Source organism: Myodes glareolus, chromosome 26, assembly GCF_982192425.1.
Source record: "Myodes glareolus chromosome 26, mMyoGla1.1, whole genome shotgun sequence".
NCBI lineage: Eukaryota > Metazoa > Chordata > Mammalia > Rodentia > Cricetidae > Myodes > Myodes glareolus.
In genome coordinates this window covers 38,342,338-38,359,503 of record NC_142051.1, presented here as the reverse complement: position 1 = coordinate 38,359,503, position 17,166 = coordinate 38,342,338, and the positions used below count along the sequence as shown (strand labels likewise).

Here is a 17,166-nt window from a genome sequence, read left to right as displayed (position 1 = left end):
GGTGCTGAACTCATTGTTTTACCAACAATTTCAAGTATAAACTTTCAGAAACTAAAGGGGAAATGATAGTATGTTAGGGGTTTGACTTAGGTAAGGAAGATGGGAAAAGAATTTCAGTGAGGAAACTCGTATTTTCTTAAAAAGAGTTACTAGTTAAGGCAATGCCCACTAGCTAAGGCAGTACTAGCTGCTTTACCAGACAAAAGTCTCAATGGTTTAATACAATTGACAGTTTCTCTGCTATGTTAAGTTCCTGATTTATGAACACCAGGCTGCTTCCATCTTTTGGCTTTGACATTTCCAACATGTGAATTCTAAGGAGGCTGTGTTCTTCTGCACCAAGTCACAGGTGGAAGAGAATATGAAGATTCCCTTGTGGGTTTGGGGATATGACTCAGTGGGTTAAACATTTATGTATGTTTGAGGATCTGAGTCTGGATGCCTAGAATCCATAACGCTCTGGAGCACATATCTGTAGTCCAAGAACTCCTACAGTGAAATGATAGGGGTGGGGTGGGGGGGCCGGAGAATTCCAGGAAGCTCACATAGCAGCTAGCCTGACATCCACAGGGTCAAATGAGAGAGCTTGCACCCAACAAAGTAGAAGACACAGAGCAACACCCAAGGGTGTCATCTGAGTTCCCCCACCTGCTGTGTCATGGACACACCCTCACTCTTAAACATAAGGATTTGGGCCGCACATACAGAGAAGGGAAGGAAGCAAAGGCATTGCTCAGGCGCATGCAACATCAGAGCAAGCTAGAAGGTGGTTTCATCCTGTGCCTTTGAAGAAAGGGAGACAAGGATGGAGGAGCAACAGGACACCTCTACATACCAACCACCCAAACAGTCAAACTGACAAATGAATGCTACCCACGTTTTAAGTTAAAAGCAAAACGTTTAAAGTACGTGTATTTTTTAATGATTTTCCCATTTTATCAGGAATCCCTTTGAACAAAACTTGTTAAAATGTGTGTAGAAAAGAAAAGGACAATTATTCCCACGTAAGGATGACGTGACAACTATCGGATGGTTGGGGACACATGAGCTTGAACCAACTAGAATGGACACCTGAATTCTAAGACTGAGGTGAGCAGCTCCCATGAGTGCCCCCCCCACCATATTCTTGGATTCTTGTAACTGAAGAATGCAAAGTAGGCACCTTTCACATGAGGTGTGATCTGGCTGACCAACAATATTTACACCAAGTGCACAGTTTATCTCTGTGTTTCTTCCATGATCTTTGCTCTAAGCTGGGACTTCACGATGACTTTGAACTCTTGAGATCAGTTCTTCAATATTCTTATTTAGAAGGAAAATATGGACTTTAAAAAGATTTTAATTTTAATTTGTGTGTGAATATCTGTGTTGTGTGTGTGTGTGTGTGTGTGTGTGTGTGTGTATGTGTGTGTTTGTCTGCCCGCACACAGAGGTCAGGTATTGTCCCTAGAGCTGGAATTATAAGAGGTTGTGAACTGCCTAGTGTAGGTGTTGGGAATCAAACTCTGGTCCTCTGCAAGAGCAGCAAATGCTTTTACCTGCTGAGTTAACTCTCCAACCCCCAGAAAAATGACCTTTAAATTATTATATTGTTATCTTTGAGGTTGTGAGTATTGAGCTTAGGGCCTTGGGCATGCTGGATAAACACAGTACCTCTTCACGCCATCCTTTACCTTTGTTTTCCTTTTTCTAGTGTAGTGTTTTGTCTTAGACTTACAAATTCTGGGATTATAGGCATGATCTATTATATTCAGCAGGGGTTTATTTTTTGTGTATTTATGGAAAGAGCCTTGAAATTCACTCAGGCTGGAGTGACTCGGGTCATATGACTGTTCTTACTTATTTTATACACGAGTGTTTTGCTGGCATGTATGTCTGTTGTGCCATGTGTGAGCATCACCCGCAAAGGTCAGAAGAGGGCACTGGATCCCATGCAACTGGAGTTACAGATGGTTGCAAGTCAACTGTGGGTGCTGGGAACCGAACCTGGGTCTTCTGGAAGAACAGCCAGTGTTCGTAACCTCTGAGCCATCTCTCCAGCCCACATGACTGTTCTTAATACTCATCTTTGTAACCAGGGTATGACTTGTGCTGACTGAGCTGGTTAAGATATACTTCTGCCCAGAACTGAGGAGCTAGTGAGCTTTTCTGACAACATGGAAGAAGAGAGACAGGAAAGGGAGGGATCCAAGCTGGACTCTGTGAAGACGTTCCTCCAGTGACCCGCTTCATTCAACCAAGCACTGTGTCCCAATCGCCTGTTCAGCATAACTGCTAGGAATCAAGACTTCAACCCACGAGTCTATTTCCTGAGGAGGACTTCATATTCAAGCCATGGCACCCTTCCTTGACAGAGTGGAGTTTAAAATAGAGACAGTATCCTGAAAAAGACCCCGGGCTCCAGGATCTCCAGTTGCTAGCATTTGGTGTCTAAACAACCCTTGCAAATCGTTGGCTATTCAGGATAAACCAGGCTGTTTGGAAAGATGATAAGGCTGCTCACGCATGTTTGTCAATTAGAAAGAAGATCCAGAGGTCCAGCGTGGCCAGGACGTGTATCTATGGATAACGGGAATGACTAGCGACTCCTATCAAGCTGACCCTGGACTTGAAATTGTTTCTCAATTAAGTCCATTCTTTCATGTGCTATAATCTTAAAAAAAATAACATAAGCACTGCATCAGGAGACCCCAAATGAAGCAGAAGAAACCTACTCATTGAGTGACAGGCGCAGGTGATGCACATTTTTACAAGAACTGGAAGCCTGCAGTTAGTGATACCTTCCTCGGAAGTGACGTACGACAGATTGAAGTGAAGTATGACTCATTGAAGTGATGTATGACACATTGAAGTGTCTTCAGCACCACAAATTTTTTGAAATATGAGAACATAGGTTGGAAATAATATTAGCAGGATTTCAAGAAATCTCAGTCTTTAATGCTAGGGAAAGAAAGAAATTCAGATCTATCAGTTCAAAAATGCATGTTATTTTATTTTCCCACAGGAGACCCTAAGAATAAAGACTTCCATTGCTATTGGTAACCTTCGATCAGAAAATCTGTCTCTTCTGGATTATGATTTCCTTGGCATTCTTTGCAAGAACTTACAGAACTAAAACCAAACTCTATAAAATGGTTCTGAAAAGTGAGGCCATCTGGTGGCCAGTTAGAAAATTTCCGATTTCTGGAACTCGGTGCTTGCATTCCAAACACCACGGGCCCCTCTGGCCTTGTGTCTCTGGCACCTTCGTTGGTATTTCCTGAACTGGAATCGGTCCAAGATTCTGCAGCCAAAAGCAGATTCTATTACACGCTGGCTGGGTAGTGTTGCCAAAGGTTTTCTTTCCTCTTTCTCTGTCTCATACCCCCCCACCCCTTTGGCCGCATGATTCTAATTAATGATAGTTTAGAAAATTCACACAAGTCTGTAGGGAGACAAACTGTTCTGTAGTCGTACTGTGGAGTAAGGAAGATGGAGGGAAGGGTGGCGGAAGGTTTTCATACTATGCCATCAGTCTGGGCACTCACGGACAAAACGTCACCTGTCGAAGGATGCAAATCCCAGTCTTAGAGAAGAATCCAATGGAAACTTAGAACGTGTGGTATTTGTGAACTAAATGGGGGCCATATCAGGAGGAAAGGCTTTGGTCTGTCCTTTCCCAGTTGTACTATCAATAAACAAGATGGCCAGTCCCCAGAAAACACACTAACCCTGTGCAGATGAAGATGGTGTGTGTGGAGTAGGGAACAACAGGTGACTCGTGTTTTCTAAGCATCCTTCTTTGTCTGGCCAAAGCTCTAAAGGTGAGAGTCCGCTAGTGTTATGATTTGATTTACAACAAGCAAATTTATCTTTGCGTAGCGAAGATATGCAAGTGCTTGAGACATTGCCTAATGATTTTATCTCTCCAAGCAGCAGGTTTACAATTTTGGCTCCATTCTGTTACGCAATCCTAGTGTGTACACCTGTAATCCTAGTATTCTAGGAGGCGGGGGCAGAAGGGTCAGTGTAGCAAGGCCAACCTCAGCTACGTAAAGAGTCTGGGGTTAGCCTGGGCTGCTATCAGACCCTGTCTCAAAACACAAAACCAAAAGCAGAGCAACTCTTGGTTTAGGCTACATTACTTGCTAAATTTATAAATATTTCCGAGTCTGATTTATTTCAGTTGTTGTAATGATCCCCAGTTGTTTTTTTTTTTTTCCTGTAAGGACAAAATGTTGTTCTTCGTGGCTGAATAATTCTGCATTGGGCAGACATGACACATTTCCCTACTAGTTTTGGAGAATTTCATACATGGACGCTGTCTTATATCATTTCACCCTCCCCCTCTCTCCTCTGGTTCCTCCCTTGCCCCCCACAAGCCCTCTCAAGTTTATAACTTCTTATCATTATTTTTAATTTTTTTCCTTGCATTTATTTATTTATTGTTTTTTAAATAACACCTTTGTAAACATATAATTTTTTAAACTTTTCTTTTTTAAAATTCATTAGATTTTTTTAAAAAAATTACCAATCCAAGTTCCCACTTCTTTCCTTCACGCTATTCCCTTCACATCCCCTCCCATCCCACCCCCATCCAATCCTCAGAGAGGGTAAGGCACATTGCTTTGTGAAAAGTTCAAGGCCCTCCCTACTATATCTAGGCTGGGCAAGGTATACATCCAAAGAGAATAGGATCCCCAAAAGCCAGTACATGCAGTAGGGATAAATCCTGGTTCCACTGCCAGTGACCCCTCAGTCTGCCCCAGTCATGCAACTGTCAGCCACATTCAGAGGGCCTAGTTTTGTCCTATGCTTGTTCCTTCGTAGTCCGGCTGGAGTTGGTGAGCTCCCATTAGCTCAGGCAGACTGTTTCAGTGGGTGGCCCCATCATGGTCTTGACCTCTTTGCTCATATTCTCACTCCTCCCACTCTTCAACTGGAATTTGGGAGCTCAGTCCAGTGCTCCAATGTGGGACTCTGACTCTGTTTCCATCAGTTGCTGGATGAAGGTTCTATGGCGATATTTAAGATAATCATCAGTCTGACTACAGGACAAGTCAAGATCAGGTCCCCTCTCCTCTATTGCTTAGGGTCTTAGTTGGGGATCATCCTTGTGGATTCCTGGGAATTTCTCTAAAGGCTGATTTCTGCTAACCTTATAATGGTTCCCTCTATCAAGATATCTCTTTCCTTGCTCTCATCTCTGTCCTTCCTCCATCTAGACTATTCAATTTCCTTAAGTTCTCCTCAACCTTCCCTTTCCCCTCTCCTCTTCCTCTTCTACCTTCCCTTCTCCCCCAACCCCCTGCTCCCAATTTTGTCAGATGATTTTGTCTGTTTTGTCCAATTTCTAGGTGGGATCTATATATGTTTTTCTTTGGGTTCACCTTATTACTTTGCTTCTCTAGGATCATGAACTATAGGCTCAATGTCCTTTGTTTATAGCTAGAATCCACTAATGAGTGAGTACATACCATATTCATCTTTTGGGGTCTGGGTTATCTCATTCAGGATAGTGTTTTCTATTTCTATCCATTTGCATCCAAAATTCAAGATGTCATTGTTTTTCACCGCTGAGTAGTACCCTCGTGTGTAGATGTGCCACACTTTCTTTATCCATTCTTCTATTGAGGGGCATCTAGGTTGTTTCCAGGTTCTGGTTATTACAAATAAACCTCAGAAGCTGCCTGGAAGAGGAGAATGGAGAAGAGAAGGAAACAAGAAAGCCACATGGACTTGTGGACATGGAGATCTGCACAGCAGATGGCAGCCACACAGTGGAGAGGGGACTTTGGAGAAAGATTAAGGGAGTTCAGAGTATCAGCAAAAACATACTCAGGTTTTGGCCAGTACAGGAAGAAGAATATAGGAAAAAGAAAAAGGGAAATTCAGCACTCAGGTGAGCCCACCCAAGGAATGTCATGGCCGCTTGTAAGGACCACGCTCGGGGAGAGTTCAGGGAAGAAGTATATTATCTCATTAAAATGATGAGTTATTCTGCCCCTCTCTAGCATGGCTTCAGGTGGCCTGGCTTTATTTAGGGTTGTCCTACCGTCCTGAGGGACGATCCCTTAGCCAGGTCACTGATGCTGCCCAACTGTAGTGTTAGATTTCATTCATGACCAGAGAACATTGCTTTTTCTTCCTGGGGCTTTACTGCTGCTATGGTGGTCTGTTAGTCACCCAGGCTGATTCCAGAACTTGGCTATTGTGAATAGGGCTGCAAGAAACACACATTGGAGGTATCTGTCCAGTGTTGTCTCAGAGCCTTTCAGTTACACCCAGGGGCCACCGAGCTGGGTCACGTGGTAATTCTCGTTTTCCTTTTCTTAGGAATGCCTAGCTTTACTGATGGTCTTGGTGGCTGGGCTAATTTATATACCCACCAGCAGAATTTAAGGGTCTCAGGCCCCATCTTCACCAAGGCTTGTTACTTTCTCGAATGGTAGGCATTCATATTCTGTTTGGGGTGAGATGGAATTTCAGTACAATTTTAGCTTTCCTGATAACTAAGGATATTGAATATTTTTTTTCAAATGTTTATTGGCTATTGGCATGCCATCGTTTGAGAACTGTCTCCTTTTAAATTTTGAACTTTAATTTTCTGGTTTTCCCTCCTCTCTATTAGAATGTAATATATCCTTTTAAACTAGAAAGCAAAATTAAAAAAAAAAAGCCTATTTTGTGCCGAATGTTTTTCCCCTCCTTTTCGGGATCTTGTACTTTCTTGGACTGCTTTTTTTTTGGGTTGGAATGCTGCCTGAACACCGTGTGAATTATGGAACAAATACAGGCCTGTTCTTTGGCGACTTCGAGTATGTGAAGTCTAGATCAAAGGCCAAGGAAGAAAAACAAAGACCAAAGAGAATCGGAATGCATAGCAAACCTGTCTGAAAAAATTGTCACCAACGTTGGGAGCTTGTACTGCAACATTAACAATAGTTGCTTGTGAGGCCGATTTCCCGTCTTCGCGGCACTTTTATGGCTGGGTGGCACCATTGGCTTCTTCTCCCGAGGGAATACGGAGGAGAGAGAGAGAGAGAGAGAGAGAGAGAGAGAGAGAGAGAGAGAGAGAGAGAGAGAGAGAGAGAGAGAGAGAGAGAGAGAGAGAGAGAGAAACTGGCATTTAAACCTGTCTGGCCCCGCGTCCTACCTGGTTTGGTTTTTCTGGAAGGGGTTTTGCGTTCACACCCTTCCGGCTAGTAGGTTCAGGGCTGTTGATTTCACATTCTTGGGCATCTTTCCACCGCCACTCCCTCCCTGTGCATACTGTGCGTGCCTTCCTTTCCGAGGAACTCCAGGCAGGGAGAAGTTTTGGTGTCTGTCTGAGTTAAATGCAAACCGCCATTTGTAATTTCGGCTCAGGCTCTAAGGGATTCCTAAGGGTGGCAAATGTGCAAATCTACTGGGACATTCTTTCTTAGGGGAGGGGATGGGGAGCCAAAGGAACTTAAGAATTCTCTCGCTGCGTTGGAGCCCAGCTGCCAGGGCTTAAGCTGAAGAGGCAGAGAGGACTCAAAGCGGCAAGCCCTGGGCTGATTTCACTGGTCCTGCTACAGATGGGATTGTCCCGTTGGTTTGGCAAGAGCCTGCTGGGCTTAAAGTGAAATGAAACCGGGGGCCCTGGGGACAGCAAAGGAAATTACAAATGACAGCTGCGTAGTTTAATAGCAACATCTGGTCCAGAGGCTTCATCTCAGACCGCTGGTATGTGAGGAACGGGATCCTTAGGCATCTATAGCTCGGGTGGGGGGCAGGGGGGGGCACTGGCTTGGAGCCGAGACAGTCCTAGGTTAAGCTTGATTTTCTTGCTGGCCTTGCTGTCTGCTAACTGGTGAACAGAAGTACAATAATACCTCTCAGTCCCCTCCCCCCACCCTTAATTTCCTTTTTTTAATTTTTTTATTTTTTTAAAAAAGCATGTTTAATAAAATTTTGTGAGCTGGGCGGTGGGGGCACACACCTTTAATCCCAGCACTTGGGAGGCAGAGGCAGGTGGATCTCTGTGAGTTTGAGGCCAGCCTGGTCTAGTTCCAGGACAGGCTCCAAAGCCACAGAGAAACCTTGTCTCGAAAAACAAAACAACAACAACAACAAATTTTGTAAGACACAATAGAAAATACAAACTTTGTTACCAGTTTGAATTTCCTGAAGGAAAAAGGCATAGAGAAGTCTAAGAAGCAATGGGAATGCTGAAGAAAAGAAAAAAAGGAATAAAGATAACACTCCTATCAAAATAAAATTTCAAGCTGGGTAGTGATGGCGGGCACACGCCTTTAATTCCAGCACTCCGGAGGCAGAGGCAGGAGGCTCTGAATTCCAGGCCAGCCTGATATACAGATCAAGTTCCAGGACAGCCAGAGCTGTTACACAAGGAAACCCTGCCTCACAAAACCGAATAAATAGATTTAAAAAAAAAATTCAAGCCGAGTATAGTGACAGACGTCTGTAGCTTTAGTGCTTAGTGGGTGGAGGCAGAAGTTCAAGGAGTTCAAATTCAGGAGTTCAAGACCAGCCTCACCTACAATGCCAGCTTGAGGCCAGCCTTGACTACACTAAATCCTATTTCCCCAAGCTAAAATCAGTAAAACAAGGAACCATTGTGAGTGCCTAATCTGAGCACCACGGGAGGAAACAGGAAGGTCAGAGAAATTCAAGGTCCTCCTTGGCTACAGGGCAGTACACTGTAGCCCAGGCTGGACTGGAATGTAGTAGGTAGCTCATATACCACCGGCTAGCTCATTTTAAAGAAGAAAAAAGAAGTGAACGATATTAAGTAAGGATTTTGCTATTTTGACTCATATAGAATTCAGTACTATTGAACTCTCTCCACCCCCACGCCCAAAGAGGAAGCTTTATTGTGTGGCTGGGCTCAGTCTGCCTTTCTGACCCATTGGTTAGTATGTGTGTGGGAAGACTTGTGGGGAGGAAGATGGGAAAGATTGGGTACATGTTTCTATTCTTGGATGTTAGAGTCTGAGTTCGTGTGTTTTCTTTCTTTTTTGCAGAAGTTGGGGTTAATTAGGAAATAGAGAGTGGCACACATCCAGGACAAGGGAAGGGCCTGGTCTTCTCAAGAGTAAGTTGCATCTCTAGGCTTCTGGGTGGCAGCTTCCCTAGGGGGCAGAGTTTAATGGCGGGAAGCTTTATTCCAGAGTTAGGAAGCGGGAGGGGCTTCTAGGGTTTACTCCTCTTTCCTGGTGTGGGGGATTTGGGATGTGCCTGACATCAGATGCACCGAGGGGCAGGCTGCAAGGCTAATTAGGAGATGCCAGCACCATGAGGTGCAGGCCGTGTTGGTTCTAGCTAGTTTTGGGTGGTCTTACAGCTCAGTGGTCGGAGTGCCGCCATGACAACTTCCTGTTAAACAGCTGTGAGCAGCTTTGGTGGCAGCAGCTCCTGCCACCATGCACGTCGCCCTGCATCCCCAGCACCTGTCTGGTCTACCTCACTTCCTGCCTCAGACTTTTCCATCCTTTAGTCTAAAAGGATTGAAGCCGGGAAGAGAGCCATTCTTTCGCTTTCCCTTTTTCTCTCTCTCTTCCTTCCTTCCTTTTGTTTCTTTCCTTTTCTTTTTCTCCTTCCTTCCTTCCTTCCTTCCTTCCTTCCTTCCTTCCTTCCTCCCTTCCTTTCTTTTTTTTGAGACAGGGTTTGGTTTTCCTGTAGCTTTGGAGCCTGTCCTGGAACTCGCTCTGTAGACCAGGTTGGCCTCGAACTCACAGAGATCCTCCTGTCTCTTCCTCCCGAGTGCTGGGATTAAAAACGTGCACCACCACCACCCAGCTGAGATCCATTCTCCACAGCTACTTCGAGTTGACATCGGTCTGTTGACCCTGCATAGGGAGGCAAAGAAAGTCTCTGGCTATCCAGCCCAGGGGGACAAGGAACACTGTAGGAGACTTTGAAGTTGGTGTGGGTTGAAAAACTTGCCCTTGCTTTAGCAAAGGACGCTGAAATTCTGTGCAGGAGATTTTAAGTTTGTGACACCAACCTGACAACTTGTCTTGGGGGGCAGTTCTGATTTTGGAAGAGCCAGTTCTTATTCATAAGAATTACTAATGAAAGGCTTGGGGGAAAAATTGTTAGGGAGTTTATGTTTGGGTGGGTCCAGATCTTCCTTAGTCAGTTTCATCAAGACTCAGAGAGATTGAGCAACTCACTGACAGCCTCGTATACAGACAAATGAGTCACGGCATCTTGCTGTCCTTGGTAATTGCTAGGGCATGTCGAAGGGCTGAAGGCAGAGGAAGAAGCAGGCAGCCCTAGCAGCTAGGGTGACAAGCTCTACCTTGCTGACCTTGGACTCTTTCTGTTTTAGCCCCTCAAAGTCTTGTGTCTCAGGAATTTTCTCAGCGCTAGGAAAACCGGGGCGGTTAGTCCCCCCATGGCCGAGAGCTGGTAGATGGCTTCTTTCTCTCAGTACGATCATCCTATTCTCTTCACCAGAATGAGCAGCAGAGAAACATCAGCAACAACCTTGAGGCTTTTCAAGAACGGCAAGGAACGAGAAAAAAAAAAAGTGAGACAATTCTATACTTATGTCTGCACAAGGACAAAAACAGATGTGCAGCTACAAAAGTGACCAAACACCCCCCTCTCCTGGCTAACTGGAGAGACTACCGCTTCTTCAGCGCTAAGTCTGGCCTTGTTTTTATCCTTCTGCCCAGGAAATATAAATAGACATAACCATTAAATACCGTTGCGTTTTTACAGGTTTAATATAACATAGACTCCTGCTTCCTTGGGCTCACCTCCAAATAAGCTAACACAGCCCAACTCCCAGAATAAACCCCTCTCTCTCCGAAGGGCTCCATTACGGCACACAGAGTGAGGTCTCCTCACAGCACAGAGCAAATGCAGCCCCTTGGATTGCCACCTTTCTTTCTTGAACTGTGACCTTAAATTGAACATACTTAGGAGTGCACACCCTTACCCCAGCATGCTTAATAATGTGAGCACATCGGGTTTATTTCTGGAGCCTCCCTAACTCCGGGGCACTGAAGCGTGGGAAGAGGAGCTCCCTCTAACTTGTGACTCTCTACTGCTGGACCATCTCTACGAGGGGATCGGACGTTTCTTTAAAGTAGAATCGTTCACTGGAAATTCCCATTTTCAGAGGCTCCCCACTTTGCAGGTATTGGACTAGCTCACCCCACGGACTGGTCCATGGACTGGTCCAGGACTGGTCACCCCACGGACTGGTCCAGGACTGGACATGGTCGTCAGTGCTGTCTGCAATAGATGCTTTAGTTCTTCTCAGCTTCCAGACACAGAAGGGGAGATGGAGCATATCTACGAAGAGAGATGCATTAGACGTAGCCAAGTTGGGGCTAACGAGATGACTCAGTGGGTAAAGACTGGCTCTCACCTGACAACTTGGGTTTGATACCTGGAACCTATATGGTGGAGGCAGAGAACTTGTTCCTGCAGTTTGTCATTTGACTTCCATACACGTGTCGTAGCACACATGCAGCCATGCAACACACATGTACACAAAATAACTAAAAATGGAATTAAAAAAGTAGCTGAGTCAGAATTCACTCCACCGAGATGACCCTAGGACCTCCCTAAAACCCAGAGCAGAGGCAGGGTTTGGGGGACAAAGCACAAATGGCTTGGTGAAAATGTACTGGGGCATGGCGGGCTGGGGGGCTGGCAGAACCGTTGCTCTAACTACTTTTATCCATAAAATAAACCTAGACACTTTAAGCCTGGCAGTATTGTGAACTCTTTTTTTTAAAATTTATTAATTATGTATACAGCATTTTCCTACATATATGCTGCAGACCAGAAGAGGGCACCAGATCTCATTACAAATGGTTGTGAGCCACCATGTGGTTGCTGGGAATTGAACTCAGGACCTCAGGAAGAGCAGTCAGTGCTCTTACCCTCTGAGCCATCTCTCCAGCCCTATTGTGAACTCTTGACACGCACCGATTCGCGTGCCCCTCACAACAACTCTGAGCCGTTATCACTTCTGTTAGTCCAATTTTACAGACGAGGAAACCAAGGCACGAAGAGATGTACAACACGCTCATCTAGAGAGTTGATAAAGAATAAAATATCTCCAACCCAGTCCCATAGAGTACCATACTGCATATAATCTAAGACAACACTGTTAGTTGCTAAGTAGGGTTTTCATCTTTAGAGGACAAGCATCCATATAATCTAAGACAACACTGTTAGTTGCTAAGTAGGGTTTTCATCTTTAGAGGACAAGCATCCATGTTAACACAATTAAAATGTCTTTTCCTTGTTCTTCAGCTGAAGCATTAGGACAGAGTGGGGGCGTGTCCAGAGCGTTCCTGTGCTTTATTTATTTATTTTTTTGAGACAGAGTCTATGTAATCCTGTCTGTCCTGGAGTTTGCTATGTAGGCTGGCCTCGAGCTCACAGGGATCCACCTTCCTCTGCTGAGTGAAGAAAGATCCGTGTCACCATGCCTGGCTCATCCGTGCTCTAGTTTTATGATATTACAATCTGAGCATGTGCCAAAGTGTTCTTGTTGCCAATTTTGACTTTTCAAATGTGTGCTGCACAACCTTGCACTAGGTAATAGAGAAGGGGCACAGGCTGTCTTCATGTCTTGAAGTAGAACCTTAACCTCGTCATGTTCAGAAATGTACTCCTTAACTGAGCATGCTCAGAAATGTGCTGGCCTGTGAAGTGCTTTCCTATGTAAATATAGACAGGCTCTCCAAATAAAATCCTTGCTTCCTTTGTTCTATGAGGACACTGCTTCAGAGAGCTCATGCCCTGGCCTTACCTGCTGCAGGTGAACCCTCCTCCCTGCTTGTCTCTGCTTATTTTGACTTCTCACTCTCTAGGAGATGAACTTACTGCGTTCGGCTGAGCAATCAGTTATAATATGTTCTGTTGTTTTATATACTACTAGGAAAAAAAAAGCTGTCAATCATAATGATAAGGAGTATTTGAGGGGGCCAGTGGCATAGATAAGAAGGGGTCTGAACTAGGATCCAAAGTATTTGAAGCTGGCTGTGGTGGCTCAGACCTTCAATTCTGGCATTTTAAGGGTTAAGGTGGAGCCAGAGGGATCTCAAGTCTGTTGTCAACCTGGGCAACACAGCAAGACCCTGTTTCAGGAAATAAAAAATAGTTGTAGCTTATCTAGTTCTGGAGGCCACTGAAATGTGACAGAAAAATGTACTTTTGAATTGGTGGATTATTTTTACTCCCGTTGGACTAAGTCCATTTTGGGAAATCTTAAAGTAGCAAGGGGAAAGCTTGAAGCCAGGTCCATAAGTTGCGCTTCAATGCTATTCTAAATTTCATGGGAATCTTTGATATTTGTATCTGAAGGAGGGCTTGTTAAGTATGTCTGGTTGCAGCAACCCTGCACGGTTAGGCAGTGGGCCAGGGCATACATTTCGTCCTATTGAAGTCACATCTTGTAGGGGGCCTGATGGTCCCTGTCTGTTCTGGGAAGTCTTGCCCTAGTTAATTAAATTAAGAAGCCAAAGCCATTTCCTTCCCTTGTGTTTGCTAGTGACTTGAAGCCGACTTGAAATATCTGCTTTGCTTTAACAAGAAAAGCCTCAACTACGTGAATGAGGCTGAGTTGCTTCAGGTGCCCGATGCCAAGTTTGAAGACTTGAGTTGGATTCCCAGAACCCACAGAACGGAAGGTGAGGACCCATTTCTACAAGCTGTCTTCTTACCTCAACAAGCATGCTATTCATACACATGCACACACACACAAATTACAAAAGACAAAATGAAGCCACATGTGGTAATACATGTCTAGAATCCCCAGGGCTGGGAGTGGGGTGGCGTACAGAGAAGTGTGTCTTAATAGGTCTAACTGAAATAATGAGCTCCAAGTTCAGTGAGGGACTTGTCTCAAAATACAAGATTTCGAAGTATGATAAAGGAAGAAGCCCAGTATTAGCTTTTGCCTCCACATATATGTGGATGAGTACACACACACACACACACACACACACACACACACACCTTTCATTCTCTTTCTCTCACACACATACAGTTTCTGGATGACTTAACATTTATTTGAAGTATAAAAGATTCTATACCCCAGCGACATTCTAGACCTAAGTTGGTACAGCGCGCTCCACCCCACCACAGAACAGGCTATAGGCGTGGCCGGAGAAAGGGCAGGAACACACAGAAACAGGCTGATTGGCTGCGGTCACCACTTGCTTGACATCAGTGTGGTTTGGTTAGTTGGGATCCACTTAACTGTGCTGATTTGCTGAAATATAATTATTTGGTTACTTTTAAGTTAGTTTATAATTTGCTTGGCCACCAAGCTAGGCTGTAGTTTATTATGTACAGGAATTGCTAAATTTTATTTTCAAGTATGGAAACATGTGGAGCAAACTTATTTAACATCTAGATATATCTATGCTATTATTACTCTTTTTTTAAAAAGATTTATTTATTTATTTATTTTGTTTACAGTGTTCTGTCTGCATGTGTGCCTGCAGGCCAGAAGAGGGCACCAGATTTCATTACAGATGGTTGTGAGCCACCATGTGGTTGCTGGGAATTGAACTCAGGACCTCTGGAAGAACAATCAGTGATCTTAACCTCTGAACCATCTCTCCACCCAACCCCCGCTATTATTAGTCTTGATATTTAGAGCAAATTTTGAGTGAGAGTCTCTTCTGCAGGTTGGCTAGGAACTATTCAGCTTATAGACCATATTTTACAAAAGCATATCTTTTATTTTATTTTATTTTTGGCTGGATAAGATGCAATTTATTGAGGCTAAGCAAAACATATCTTTTAAAAGAGAAAATGTTAATTTTTCTTCCTAACTACATTCAAATTTATTTATTTATTTATTTATTTATTTATTTATTTATTTAAATGTTTTTTTTCAGGACAGGGTTTCTCTGTAGCTTTGAAGCCTGTCCTGGAACTCACTCTGTAGACTAGGCTGGCCTCAAACTCACAGAGATCTGCCTGTCTCTGCCTCCCGAATGCTGGGATTAAAGGTGTGCACTGTCACCAACTGGCTCAAATATATCTTTTAAAAAATCAATTCTTTATTTTTGCTTTGATTTATTTTGTTTACTTATTCATTTGGTTTCCTGAGACAGGGTTTTTCTGTACAGCTCTGGCTGTCCAGAAACTTGCTCTGTAGATCAGGCTGTGTTCAAACTCACAGAGATCCACCTGTCTCTGCCTCCCAAGTGTTGGGATTAAAGGTGTGCCCCACCACTGCTAGGCTTTTTATTTATTTATTTTGAGACTAGGTCTCTTTTTGTGGCATGGTTGGCCTGGAACTCACTGTATAGACCAGGCTGGTGTTAAGCTCACATAGATCTGCTTGCCTTTGTCTCCCAAGTGAATGATAGCCATAAGGGCACGCACCACCATGCCTGGCACATCCATTAAAATAATTGGTTTAATTGTGCATGTGTGCATGTGAGTGCAGGTGGTGTGGGACAATGGCCTGTAGTCTGTCAATTATATTTTAAATAAATGCTGATTGGCCAGTAGCCAGGCAGGAAGTATAGGCAGGACAATCAGACAGGAAGTAGAGGCGGGACAATCAGACAGGAAGTAGAGGCGGGTCAAGGAGAACAGGAGATTTCTGGGAAGAAGGAAGCCCTAGTCTGCCGTTCTGACCCAGCCATAGAAGAAACAAGATGTGACTGCCTCACTGAATAAGGTCCCAAGCCACGTGGCTAGCATAGACAAGAACAATGGGCTAACATAAGTTATAAGAGTTAATAAGAAGTCTGAGCTACTAGGTCAGTCAGTTTATAATTAATGTAGACCTCTGTGTGATTTCTTTGGGACTTAACAATTGTGGGAACTGGGCAGGACAGAAAACTCAGACCACATGCAGGTGCTTGTCAAGGCCAGAAGAGGGAGGTTTTAGTTGCAGGCGATTGTGAGCCGCTCAATGTGAGTGCTGGCAACTGAATTCCAGTTCTCTTAGAAATCCTGAGCAATATACGGCCGTGTGGTTAAGGCCATATATTGCTGGCCCCCCAACTACTTTTAAAAGGAAAGAAGACCATGGTTATCAGCTTCCATGTTTATTTGAAGATCTGTAGCACCTCTCATCTGTGTTTTGCTGAGACATAATTCATAAATAAGACAGGAACCAAAAGAGCTGAAGACCCTCTAGCTAAAAGGAAGAGAGGTTACGACATTGTATGGAAAACAGGGAATTTAGAAGCCAAAGGAAAATGAATGAAAAACCAAGAAATTTTTGGAGAATCTTGATTCATTCTGAAGAGGGAAGGGGTTAGAGAGATGGCTCAGCTCATATCCGAAACAGCAAGGAAAGGGGGAAGGAACAAAAGAGAAGGATCGTTCCTCGTTACCTAGAAGAGATTTGTTTGAGGATGTCCCTGGGTACCAGAATCCAAGGATGCTTAAGTCATTCACATAAAACAATACAGAATATGCATGTAACCTATGCACAACCTTCTGCATAATTAAAACCTTCTCTAGTTGACTCATAATACTGAATACAAGGTAAACGTCATTTCAGCAATTGTTAGATTGTGTTGTTTGGGGAATAATGGCAAGAAAAACGTTGCACATGCTCAGTACAGGTGCGATATATAAAAAAAAAAATCGAAGTGGAACCTGAGACAAAGAACGCCAAATTTAACTGAAAAATGGAGAAAACATTAATAGAATAAACTACAACACAAAGAACTAATATTCCCATCACACACAGGCTCTTCCACACACAAACTTTCATCACAAGACAGTTACAAAACGCACACGTCTGGGAGGCACCGTGTCCGTGATAAGCTTGCTGCCGCCTAAACACAACTCACACAGTAATCACCAGGTCAACGGTGCCGTTTCCAGGGCAGAATCATTAATCACCATTTCCGATGATGTCGACACAGTAATGAGAAAACACATAGTGATGCTTTCCAGGTCGCTTTCAAGCTCCGTTGAAAGGAGGACCACTGCAGAGAAATCGATGGCAGATGGTTTCGCCGAATCTGAGCAGGCATTTCAAACAGCGCTGTGTCGGATAAAGAGGCCGCCGCTTTTAAAGGTCAATGGTGACTTCCATTATAATCCCCGATTCATCATTAGCCCAGAAGGTTCCTTCTAGACTGGGATGCAACACAAGAATTTGTTTTGCACCAGGCAAAGGCAAACCTGGAAGACGAGACAAAGCAACAACAACAAAAGCTTATTTTGCAGTTTTAAGAGCTTTTG

At 44.0% G+C, this 17,166-nt stretch overlaps 2 long non-coding RNA genes across 2 annotated transcripts; one reads left to right on the top strand and one right to left on the bottom strand.

Moving 5' to 3' along the window:
- Nucleotides 1–4,592: 4,592 nt before the first annotated feature.
- Nucleotides 4,593–7,284, bottom strand: LOC146889752 (uncharacterized). Its single transcript, XR_014999659.2, has 3 exons — nucleotides 7,136–7,284; nucleotides 5,457–5,669; nucleotides 4,593–4,994 (listed from the first exon to the last, which is right to left on the bottom strand). It is a non-coding gene; the product is annotated as an uncharacterized LOC146889752 (long non-coding RNA).
- Nucleotides 7,285–7,468: 184 nt separating this feature from the next.
- Nucleotides 7,469–11,696, top strand: LOC125389900 (uncharacterized). Its single transcript, XR_007228560.3, has 3 exons — nucleotides 7,469–7,689; nucleotides 8,991–9,061; nucleotides 10,301–11,696. It is a non-coding gene; the product is annotated as an uncharacterized LOC125389900 (long non-coding RNA).
- The last annotated feature ends 5,470 nt before the right edge of the window (nucleotides 11,697–17,166 follow it).